Raw genomic sequence first — 8,996 nt, 5'->3', positions numbered from 1 at the left:
CCCCCCCACTACTTATTCTAGAGCAGCCTCTCTCAACCTTGGGTCTCCATATGTTTTTGGACTACAACTCCCATCATCCTGACCAGTGGCCAGGGATCATGGGAGTTGTAGTCCAACATCTGGGAATCCAAAAGGCTGTTCTAGAGGATTTATTTTTCAATTTAGAGCATTTGGGTGGGCCAAATGCAGCCCTCATTATCTTGCCCTTGAAACTCTTCCCAAGTTGCACCCCTCATTGGGTTTGCTTTGCATCCTGAATGTTTTTGCCTGGCTGGAATGCATCCTAAAATTGTGATGATGACTCTCAGTTGCCTGGATGCAGGTTAGAGAAGGCTGCATGCAGAAATTTGCCTACTGAACAAAGAAGAAGAAGAAGAAGAAGAGTTTGGATTTGATATCCCGCTTTATCACTACCCTAAAGAGTCTCAATGCGGATAACAATCTCCTTTCCCTTCCTCCCCCACAACAAACATTCTGTAAGGTGAGTGAGGATGAGAGACTTCAGAGAAGTGTGACTGGCCCAAGGTCACCCAGCAGCTGCATGTGGAGGAGCACGGAAGCGAACCTGGTTCACCAGATTACGAGTCTACTGCTCTTAACCACTACACCACACTGGCACTGGCTCCACCCACTTTTCCTCTGGCCCCGCCCACTGCTGGCATGTGGCTCTCGGAAGCTTCCCTGGAAGGGAACACAGCCCTCAGGCTGACAAAGGTCCCCCACCTCTGATTTAAAAATTTGTGTCAATGCATCTTCCTCTGAAGTTGCAAAAGCTCGTGCATCTCGTTACAGTTAATTGCCTGGCATAGAATGGACAGCCAAGCGCTGTCAGCACATGCTTGTGGATTTAACATTGCCTAATGAAGGCGTGAGGTGTCTTGTAATGAATCAACAGAATCCTCGAGATGTAAAGAGCTATGCCAGCAGAGAGTGTGAGTCATACAATGACTATGACAAAGTGCTGTTGTGTTTTATATATATATATATATACACACACCTCTTCATAAGTTAATCACAAGCCCTTTTAAAATGTGGTTTTTTGGGGGGGGTTATTGGGCTGTTGTTTTTATTTTGATTACCGTATTTTTTGCACCATAACACTCACTTTTTTCCTCCTAGAAAGTAAGGGGAAATGTCTGTGTGTGTTATGGAGGGAATGCCTACGGGTGGCATGCCTACGGATTTTCCTCCTCTAAAAACTACGTGCGTGTTATGGTCGGGTGCGTGTTATAGAGCGAAAAATATGGTATATATTTTGTGGTTTTATATTTTGATTTTGTTCTGCGACCTCTGGGTATAGGGCAGTATATACGGTAAATTCAATAAATAATAATAATAATGATCACATGGCAGCTACAGGCTGTGAGTCAGCATGCCTTGACTGTACGCAGGATCTGTATAGTTTTGGATTTATTTATTTTTATTTTTAAAAAAGAGTGAATTGTTTAGTATCTGCTTTGATAAGTATCATCAAGAACTTTGGTAGAATATGAAACTTAAATATACGGTAATAGATTAGACATCTGCGTGTATCTAGAACAGTTTGCAGCCCAACACTATAAATATTTACTCAGAAGGAAGTTCTACAGTGTTCAATGGGGTGGGGTTACTTGTTGCCTGGGACTGCTAACCTATGCATACCTACCTACCAGCAAGTAATAGCGAGGAAGGGCCTTTGAAAATGGTATGGCTCACCTCTGAGCATACATGCATAAGGCTAGGCTACGATTAGGTATATCTGTTCATCCAGCTAGGCCAAACTCGTATTGTGAGCTCTGCAAGTAATGAACACAAACAATGCAAGTCTACCTGTTGTATGAAGAGGTACTTTATGCATTTACAGAGAGACCCACCCTCCTGATTATGTGTACTCAGAAATAAGCCCTACTGCTACGGGTTTTGTTTTCAGGGTTGCAATATTAGACTTCTAAGATACGATAAAAGTTTGGCTGCAATCCTATGCACACTTAACCTGAGAGTAAGGAACTACTTCTGAGTAGACATGCACACAATTGTGCTGTTAAGACTGCAATTGCACGCATGCACAGTGCAATTCCAAATCGTGTCTCCTCAAAAGTAAGCCTATTGAATTCACTGGAGCATACTCCCAAGTAAGTAGGGTTAGCACTAGAGTCTTGTCTGGGTGTGAACCCTCTTCAATGGTGTTTACTTTCGAACATCCATACACAGGCTTAGATTGTGACCCTAACTCTGCTTGGGGAAGGGTAATAGAATCTGATTTGCACGCCCAAGGAAAAGGTCCCATCCCTGGCATCTCCAGGTAAGGCTGGGAAAGACTCTGCCAGTCAGTGTAGACAATACTGAGGTAGATGGACCAATGGTCCAGCCCATTTTGAGTTTCCTAGATTAATTTACCTGGGTGTAAGTTCCATTGAAATCAACAGGGCTTACTGCTGAGTAGCCAGAGTTAGGATTACAGATGTGCACTGTTAGGGCTGCAGCCCTTTGCAAACTTGGGGGAGTTAATCAGAATAACAAAAGAGAGGGCTTTGCTTCCAAGCACACATGCAAGGGTGCTGTACCACCTTAAAACGGAAGAGATGAATAGGCTTTAATGCAATGCAAAAAAGAAGAAGGAAAAGGAGTGAACATAACCTAAGAACGTAAGAATAGGGTGCTGGATCAGGCCAGTGGCTGATCTCGTCCAGTATCCTGTTCTCACAGGGGCCTGTGGGAAACCAGTGAGCAGAACATGAGTGCAAGACCCCTCCCCTTCCAGGGGCCTCTGCTCCGTGGATTTGTCTCCCTTTTAAAGCCAGCCAAGTCGGTGGTTATCATTGCCTCCTGGGGGAAAGAGTTCCACAGTTTAACTCTGCGCTTCTTTCGTATGTCCTGAATCTTACAACATTCCTTGGGTTGTCTGTCCATGAGCTCTTCTGTTATATGAGCTCTTGCATATATATATTTTTGCAGCTGATTTTTATGTGGCAATGTTTATTTTGATACTGACGAGGGTGTTCTGCTTAGTTAAGTTTTACAGAAGGTAGAAATTCTCTCCTTTTTGTTTTAGTATTTGCTGTTTATTTAAGATGTGTTGTAAACCGCTTAAGAGTTTTGCTTAACTACCAGCGGTATGTAAGTGGTCGAAATAACTAATCCTGTAAAAAATAAAATGAGAGAGAGAGAGAGAGAGAGAGAGGAGGGTGGAGGGTAACTTTCCCCTGTCCACTTTCTCTATGCATGATTTCAAAAACTTCTACCATGCTGCGCCGCCTACCCCCCGCCCCCCCAAATGCCGATTTCCTTCGTAGGGGAGTCGCTCCGTCCCCTTGATCCTTTCGACGGACCTTCTCTGAACCCAGTGGCGTAGCGTGGGTTGTCAGCACCCGGGGCAAGGCAAGTAATTTGCGCCCCCTAACCCGTGGATTTGCGCCCCCTAACTCTAACCCCCAGATGTTGCGCCCGGTGCGGCCGGCCCCCTCTGCACCCCCCACGCTACGCCACTGTCTGAACCTTCCCTGGCTATGCAAGCCAAGCACCCCACCCCACGCCGTGCAAAGACTCCCGTGCAACACACTAGGGATGTGCAACGCCACATGCCTGGCCAGCCCCTCCGCAGCGGTCAGGATGCTTCGCAAAGCGTCCCTCTCTCGCCTTTTTTAAAAAATTTGCATGGCCACGCCCCGTACTGAGCACGCCATTGGCCGAAGCCCCCTTCGCCCCAGCGAGCGTGCGGCATGCGCGCGCGCGCCGTTGAGGCGGGTGTGTGTGTGCGCGCGCGCGCGCGCGGGAGAGACGATGCCTGTGTGTCTGCGGCGTCGCTCTCTCCCTCTCTCATTAGCATAGGCCGCGCCCTATTGGTGGGCTTTCGGGAGGAGAGGGACGCGGGGCGGGTTTAACGTCGTCACGGCCCTTTGGCGGGGCTCGATTGGAAGCTCCCCGGTTGCCTGTCAAAGAGGGCTGAGGGCGGGGTTGAGGGCGAGGGAGATAGCGAGGGAGGAGAGAAGAGAAGGGGGTGAAAACGACGACGACGACGACGACGAAGAAAAAGAGGGTCCCACTTCCGCCTTGGTGTCAACCGGGTCTCGTGAGGAAGCGAGCGAGCGCGCGCGCCGCGAGAGGCCGGTGCCAGGTAACCAACCGCCGAGGGCGCTTAACCGTCGCCGCTGCCGCCGTCCTTCTGGTCCCTCAGCTCCCGACCCGGTTGGGCGCCTGGCACTGAGGGAAACAGCTGGAGCCCCACAGCGGGGTGGGCCCAAAAAAACAACCTTCTCCCGGTCCGCCTGAGGAGAGGGAGCCAGAGGCGCTACTTGTGAGGAGGAGAGCGTCGAGGCTTTGCCCCCCCCTTGCCTCACAGGGCCACTCTGAGGGAAGAAGAGGCCCTTTCCTTTTCGGACCCGTCAGGCTCGTTTCGGTGAGGGGCGGTGAGGGGCCAGACCCGCGCATTCCCTCCCCTAGGGAGGGCCGTGGCTCCGTGGCCGGGCAGGTGCTTCGCACCCAGTAGGGTGCCCCGGGCTCGGTCTCTAGCGCCTCAGTCCCCGGTAGGGCTCGGGGTGGGCTGGGGGGACGAGATCCGGCCTCCTCGTGGACTGTACCGAGGGCCAGCGCTAGCCTGATTTGCTTCCCTGTCGGGCTGCAGCTCAGCGGCAGAGCATCTGCTTTGCATGCAGGAGGACCCAGGTTGGGGGCCCAGAGCCTGCAGGTAAGGTGGCTGCTGCTTCTGCTGCTGCCAGTCCGTGTGAGCTGGGATATAGGTGTCAGTTTCCTGGGTGCCCGAGCACACATAAAATTCCCCATGTAGGGGCTGCCCCCCCATGTCAGCAAAAATCAATAAAAATACTTTAAAAACTGAGGTTATGCCCACCCACCCCCGGTAAAAGCCTGCCTGCCCACCCTAACAAAAATCCTGGCATGGCACCACGGCCCTGGGCACCCATGGTCGTGGGGCCTAGTTGGCTTTCCTTTGCTGGGCTGAGATGGGCCAGTGGTCTGTCTCGTTGTAAATCAGTTTCTTATGCTCCTGTTTGCCTCTCCTACTCACTCCTAGGTTGATATGTTATTTGGAGGGAGGAGGGTTGTTTTTTTTTGCCCCTCATACAGCCACTGTGTTGTTGAAGGGTTCAGACTCGCCCTTTACAGACACACATATCCATCGACATTTCAGCACTGCCCCCCCCCCACATTCCCGCAAGTCCAAGCAAGCATTTCTACATCTGATTTCCACTTCTCTGCTTTTGAGTTGGGTTGCCAACTTCCTTATTTGTGTGTGCGTTGCTGGGGTTCCTGCTCCTGTGCTCGGAACAGCATCTTGATCTGCAGACATTTATTAGTACCTCTGTACATGCTGATCTCTGCATATTGAAAAATTTCATCTGCTGATTTCTGCAGATAAGGTAGTTCTGGTTGCAAGACTGCTGAGGGCCATAGGTGCCAACTCCCTGGAGCCATCATGAGAGGCTGGTTGTGTTTTTGAATTATTTTTTCAGCTCAGCTGATAATCCTGGTGCTGAGTGCATGATTTGGCCTTGTGGCAGTGGTAAGGAACCTTTTTTAGATGGAGGGCTGCATTCTCATCTGGGCAGTCTGGGATGGGGGGTGCACATATGCTCTGTCAGTGCCAGAGGGAAAAGTTGGTGAAGCAATGAATTTACATTTTACCTTTCTACAGTCAGTTTCTACACATGCACACACGCCCCTCTGTCCAGGCAATCAAGAAACATGATAAAAGTTCTAGGACACATTCTAATGAGACAAAAACAATGAAGGAGTTATGAAGTAGGACTGGTGGAGTGGTGTGGCCTGTTAGAGTTTTGACAACTAGATAGAGAGGCCTGCATGATAACAATCAGCCTCTGGGCCCATATGTTCCCCAACTGTGACTTAAAACTTCCTCAATGTTCTTGGTTTGCATTGCTCCATTTACCTTAGGACAATGTTTCTCAGATTTGGATCTCCAGCTGTTGTTGGACTACAACTCCCATCATCCCTGACCACTGGTGCTGCTAGGGATAATGGGAATTGTAGTCCAACAACAGCTGGGGTTTCAGGTTTTAGAACACTGCCTTAGGCAAAGGGAACCCAATGTGATCTTTTAAGTTTGTAGATGTGGTATCTCATCATAAGCCTGAATGCACCCTGCTATTCATCCCTCCTTTTGGGGATAGAGGAACCCCTTCATGAACGTGTGGCTATATTTCTTTGATGGGTTTATACTCACTAGATTGAGGTGGTGAACAGATTCTAATTGTCATCAAAACTGAAATTTCACCTCTGGAATTTGGACATTTAAGATGTGACATTTTTTCTTAGAGGAAGAATTGCACCTTTCCCAATGCAAGGAAGAAAGCAGAGAAAGGAGAATAGCAAATATTTCACATCTTTTGGCACTAAAGCCAAAAGTGTGTAGTTTATTACAGGTCAAGGAAGGGAACATCCCTGTCTGTAATTGTGGGACCTAATTTGCTACCAGTGCTGTGGGGATAGACCTCAACATTCATTTATTGGAAGTATATATAGGCTGCCTTTTAGTGTATAACCCTCACAATGTGGCGTACAACAATGATAATGAGATATACAGTGGTACCTCGGGTTACATATGCTTTAGGTTACATATGCTTCAGGTTACAGACTCCACTAACCCAGAAATAGTACCTCAGGTTAAGAACTTTGCTTCAGGATGAGAACAGAAATCATGCTCCGGCGGCACGGCAGCAGCAGGAGGCCCCATTAGCTAAAGTGGCGCTTCAGGTTAAGAACAGTTTCAGGTTAAGAACAGACCTCCGGAATGAATTAAGTACTTAACCACTGTATTAGGATACATTTAATGTATCAAAAGCATAAGAAGGCAAAATTGTGAAGAAGCATGGAGCATCAAGAATCAATAGCATAAACACTGTTAAAGGCAGTCTGGAATACGAGTTTTCTGGGCCTGCGTTAAGGTTTGCACTAAATGTGTAGTAGTGCAATAGGAAGTGAGTTCCACAATTGCCAGGTCACCACCAAGAAAGCCCTATCTTTTGCACCCATCAACCAAACTAATTTTATTGGTGAGTAGGTTTGAATGAGTGAAGACTACTTTAAAAAAACAGCCCTGGTCCCAAATCATTAAGGGTTTAATAGTAAGACAGTCTTGCCTGGAGGCAGGAGTCATTCCTGGGGTTAGGTTTGTTGCCCTTCTGTTTGTTGCTGACAACTTGCCTTGGCCTACTCCAGGGTGTAACTTGATGTATCAGTGACAACAGAAACCATTTCCTTCCTCTGAAGAGAACTGGATGGAGAGACTTTTGCCTGGGGAATAGCCTATAGCACTGTAGGGGATAATAGACCTCTAGATTTGTTTATAACATCTGCTGCCCTGTCCCTTCGACTAATTCACTTTAGACTGGAGATACACTAAGATAATTAACTTCCTTGTACCTTGGGGTGTGGCAAGTCCCTTGTCCCTTCTAACTTGGAGACTGCCTCTGGCTCTAGTGAGACTATCTTGCATAGGAGCAGAAATGACCTCCTATTTGGATACTGTATCTTGTTCCTTATTGCATAGCTGGCCATTCTTCCTGCAGTTTGTGAGACTATTTGGAACATGTGAATGTAGTTGCCATCTATATCTTTGGCATAATTGAGGATTTTCAACCAGTACACACCCATTGGCAGCAACGGATATGTTTACTTCTTGTAGAGATGGTGAAATAGGAAAATTATGCCTCCTGCTTCACCTCCAATCTGAATTGTAACTAAATATTTGAAAATATGAAGATTTGAAAATATCAAATGGTGAGACTTGGTTTTGAGTCACCTGTTTAGGGATAGGTAAGGTGGTGAAAATCAAAGAGAGGGCTATTATCCTAAATGCACTTGATATTTCAGATTGGTTTTGTTCCATCTTAAAGTATAGAACAATTGCTTCGTCCCTAGTTTAGAGATTAGACTTTAACTTTATTATCTGGATCTTCTGTTCCCTGAAGATATGAAGGAGAGACCCGCATTTTAGATAAGACAGGAGGCTGCTTTCATGTGGTATGAAAGTAGAAACCCTGATATATCACATGCTCCTTGTCTTGGAAGATACTCATCTTCCTAAATAGATGCTCATCTTCCTAAATGGAGAAAGGAGTATGTAAAGTAAGGGTTTTATGGTGGGTCCTACAAATGGGATAATCTACCCTGGAATTTAGAAGTGGGAGAAAAACCAACTGCTGTGATTTGTTGACCCTACTAAAATCCAGTCGGGTGAATGTTTAACACCTCTTACTGGAACGAATCCCTGCGACAGGTGAGCTCCCGTTGCTCAGTCCCAGCTCCTGTCAACCTAGCAGTTCGAAAGCACGTCAAAAGTGCAAGTAGATAAATAGGTACCGCTCTGGCGGGAAGGTAAACAGCGTTTCCGTGCACTGCTCTGGTTTTGCCAGAAGTGGCTTAGTCATGCTGGCCACATGACCCAGAAAAACTGTCTGTGGACAAACGTCAGCTCCCTCAGCCAGTAAAGCGAGATGAGTGCCACAACCCCAGAGTCGTTCGCGACTGGACTTAACTGTCAGGGGTTCTTTACCTTTACTGGAACTATATGGACCACCTCTGTTGCAAAGTATGAACACAAGCAATGATAATCTTTGTAGTTATGCAGTAAAGGGAAGTGTGAATAGACTCCATAGATTGTGTTAATGGCTATTATGCACCCCTATTTCTACTGCTTTAGGGTGCCACCCTAGATCCGCTGGGTTGAGTGAGTTAGGATGTGTCGAATCTCCAGTCTAGCCAGCAGATACCTAGTTCAGCTGGTATAAGTCCCCAACCCTGGCTAAGTTGGCTGAGCTGAGACTGGCATAATTTACACTGGCGTAAACTTTGCAAAATGGGTGTTGTGTGGGAGACTGGGCTGAGGGAACTTGTGCTGGTTCCTGACTTGGTTCATCTCAGTCATGTGACCTACCAGCCCAGGGGAACTTGCACTGGCAAAAAGTGTGGTATAGGTCAAACTGTATTTTAAAGGCTTGTTTCCCCTCTGTCAGGACTAGATTGGCTCTGCCGACAGTAGC

At 47.4% G+C, this 8,996-nt stretch overlaps 1 protein-coding gene across 2 annotated transcripts in view; it reads left to right on the top strand.

The window, feature by feature from the left end:
- The first annotated feature begins 3,935 nt into the window (after nucleotides 1-3,935).
- Nucleotides 3,936-8,996, top strand: part of OSBPL2 (oxysterol binding protein like 2) — a 70,025-nt gene continuing 64,964 nt past the window's right edge. The window contains exon 1 of one of the 2 annotated variants that reach the window (XM_081196414.1): nucleotides 3,936-4,093. The gene's annotated coding sequence lies outside the window, so the exon portion shown is untranslated. The remainder of the gene's footprint in view (nucleotides 4,094-8,996) is intronic. The other variant, XM_081196415.1, reaches the window with a different exon arrangement.

The sequence above is a fragment of the Podarcis bocagei genome, assembly GCF_964188305.1.
Source record: "Podarcis bocagei genome assembly, chromosome: 5".
NCBI classification, from domain to species: domain Eukaryota; kingdom Metazoa; phylum Chordata; class Lepidosauria; order Squamata; family Lacertidae; genus Podarcis; species Podarcis bocagei.
The sequence above is the reverse complement of the archived record's forward strand: the minus strand, read 5'-3'. Positions and strand labels throughout refer to the sequence as shown.